Raw genomic sequence first — 3,607 nt, 5'->3', positions numbered from 1 at the left:
ACAAAGGAAAAGCCCGTGGGCTTTATGGGCTTTACCTTCTCTCCCATTAGGAGTGCATTGAGAAACCTCAGAAATAACCCAAGAAAGCTTCTTGGAGAGATTGCTGTCACCCTCACACTGTCTTAAAACAACACTCGTTTGCTTTCCACACGGATTTTAGGCCGCTTTTTACAATTGAACACCCAAATTGCTCCATTTACTCTCACTGCGGCGGGCCTCTGGTACTCCATGGAGTACCAGGACTAGTTCGGCCCGGCGTTCACCCCCCCGAGGAGTACCAGGGCCCAGAGCGGAATACATGGATGTTATCGCCCTGTTACCGAATTATATCGATACCGATGTGCTTTTCACCTCATTGCTGAGTGGATTTATAAACAGGAACACCGAAACAGCTCCTTTCAGCTTCACGGCAGAAACGCCCCTGGTAATCCATGGAGTACCAGGGGAAAGCCTGTAAAATAAGCCCATACACACTTCTAACATGGCCTTTATCACCCTGTTACTGCATTACGATGACACCCATTTGCTTTTGATCTCATTGTCTGCCAACGTACGGAAAAAGCGGGGGGGCATTAAGGGGGGAGAGAGAGAGACATGGAGATTTTCTCAGCCTCTCATTCTTTTTTTTTTTTTTTTTTTAATTGAACATAAATAGTACACGCAAATGTACAAATAAACATGGCAAGGTAGAACTGAATGTCAATTAAACAACCAGGCATGAAGAAGAAAAGGACATAAGGACATTCGTTCTGTATGTAATCAGAAGTTAATAGTGTTAACGGTTTGTGAGAAATTTACATTGCTAGACAAAAAAAGAAATTAAAAGGAAATAATTAAATAAATAGATAGACCAATGAAATTAAAACCGAAAAAAAAAAATGCAAGGGGAATACGACATGTAATTAAGTTGGCGATTCACAAGGAATCTCAGACATCAAACTGTATATTTTTTGTTGTTTATATATAAACATATATAAACAAACATATATTGTTTGTTGTTTATTTTTGGGATATATTGAGGAATATTTAATGGAAAGGAGTCACAATCGCTTTTTGACAATGTCGAAGTGTATAGGTGGCTATAGAATTTAAAGTTTTCATTGGAAATGATAGCCTCATCTGTAATTTCCTTGTTGTTAAGACGGGCTTCCGCTTTGCTCCGCTCCTCCTCTCCTCCGCTCTTCCGCTCCGGGCCCTGGAACTCCCGATCCGCGGGACTTCGGTGAATTCCGGGCCAGTTTTTTTGCTCTTCTGCTCTCCTCCCCTCCTCCGCTTCTTCGCTCCCCCGCTTTGGACCCTGGAACTCTTGAACAGGGCCGGGCTTCTGCCCTCCGCCTCTCCTCTGCTCATCCGCTCCAGGCCCTGGCACTCCCTGTGATCCAGTCATTCGCATGTGCGTGCCCGGAGGTCCGGGAGCTCCACTCAAACGTCCGGGGGGGGTAAGGGTAAGGGGTCCTGTCCCTCTCCCCCCCTCCTCGCCGCCTCTGAGAAGAGAAACATCTCCTCCACTCCTCCGCTCATCCGCTGCGGAACCAGGTACTACCGATCCGCCGGACTCAGGCGAATTGCAGAAAGGGGTTTTGCTGTCCTCCGCTCCTCCGCTCCTCCGCTCCTCCGCTCCTCCGTTTCGGGCCCTGGAACTCCCGAGCCGCTGGACACAAGCGAATCACGGTCCGGGCTTCTGCTCTCCTCCGCTCCTCACCTCATCCGCTCCAGGCCCTGGTACTCCGTGTCCGCGGGAACCCCCCCCAACCCACAAAAACAAACTCTCACACACACACAAACACACGCACACACACACACACACACACACACACACACAAACACACAAACACACACAGACACACCTGAACTCATCATCGCTGTGCTGATAGCATTGGCCGAAACGTATCCACAACCAAACCAACATTAGCTCATCCACTCATTCACATATGTGTGTGCCCAGAGGTCCGGGAGCTCCAGTCATAACTCCGGGTGATCTCTGTCCGGAGTAGGCTCACCTTAGCCGGTCTAAGGGGTCCTGCTGCCCCCCAGCTTCCCCGCCTTTGAGAAGAGACACATAACTCCGCTCTTCCGCTTCTCCGCTATGGGCCCTGGTACTCCCGATCCTCCGAACTCAGGTGAATTGCGTGACGTGCTTCTGCTCTCCTATAAGCCCCTACACACTTCGAACACGGCTGTTATCACCCTGTTACTGCATTTCAATGACACCCATTTGCTTTCGATCTCAGTGTCTGCCTCCGTACGGAAAAAGCGGGATGGGTGGGGGGGCATAAGCGCAATCGTGCTGTAAGTAATCAGAAGTTAATAGTGTTAACGGTTTGCGAGAAATTTTTAATGCTAGACAAAAAAAGAAAATTAGAAGGATATAATTAAATAAATAGATAGAAAAATAAAATTAAAAACGAAAAAAAAAAATTGTGAGGGGAATATAACATGTAATTAAGTTGGCGGTTCACAAGGAATCTCAGACATCAAACTGTTTTTAATTGAACATAAATAGTACACCCAAATATACAAATGTACAAATAAACATAGCAAGGTAGAACTGAATGTCAATGAAACAACCAGGGATGAGGAAGCAACGGACATCAGGACATTTGTTCTGTATGTAATGAGAAGTTAATAGTGTTACAGGTTTGTGAGAAATTTACAGTGCGAGACAAAAAAATAAATTAAAAGGAAGTAATTAAATCAATAGATAGACAAATAAGAAATTAAAACGAAAAAAAAAAAAAAAAATTGCAAGGGGAATGTAACATGTAATCAAGTTGTTTTTTTTGTTTTTTTTTTTTTTTTTACCAAAAAAAAAAGGAACCTCGGACATGGGTAACTATATTTTTTTGTTTTCGGATTTTTCCATAAGTTTTAAGGATTTTTTTTTTTTTTTTTATATTTCAAAATCGTTTATGAAGACATTAAAATTTGGGGAGCATTTTTGCATTCTGTTCTTGTGAATGAAGAACTTGGCCAGGCCTAAAAGAACATTGACACAGAGTTCATCTGTTATGTTGCTTATAAGTAAACAGAATGTTATATCATCTTTTGAGAAGGAAACTGGTGACGATGGAATGAGAAGGAGAAAAAATATATGGTCAGTGGTTTCAATGTTGTCTTCACAAAATGTACAAATATTATCTTCAAAATTAAAGCGTACCCTCGATAATTCCTTAGATGGGTAGATGTCAGTCATAATTTTGAAGTGGGTCTCTTTTGCCTTGGGGGTATGGGTAGAGTCAGATACATGGTTCGCAGCGTGGCAATCGATTCCTCATCAAATTTATTTAAAATATCCTTTTTTTTTTTTTTGACGTCCAGGGAATAAGTTTCCTGTGAAACATTTCCTAATAAAGGAGTTGCCGCGCTTTCTGTCCACAATTGAGATTCCCTGGAGTGATAGTCGGGGTAACTGTGGTTGTACGGTTCGGTGCGTCATTATATTTTTGGTCAGGAATACAAATTGTCGAGGCAGTGCGTTTCGTAACTTTAGCAACTCTAATATGGGAGGCTTGAATCTGTGTGTAGTACAGAACTGCTCATTGTCCAGAGGACTGCCAGTGTCATCCATCAAGTCAATTATCGACCATATACCTTTCTCAAAGCATTC

This window comes from Fistularia commersonii, unplaced genomic scaffold (genome assembly GCF_037954325.1).
Source record: "Fistularia commersonii isolate RoL2024-O1a breed Wild unplaced genomic scaffold, RoL_Fcom_v1.0 HiC_scaffold_62, whole genome shotgun sequence".
In the NCBI taxonomy this organism is placed as follows: Eukaryota; Metazoa; Chordata; class Actinopteri; order Syngnathiformes; family Fistulariidae; genus Fistularia; species Fistularia commersonii.
This window is presented reverse-complemented; position numbering follows the sequence as displayed.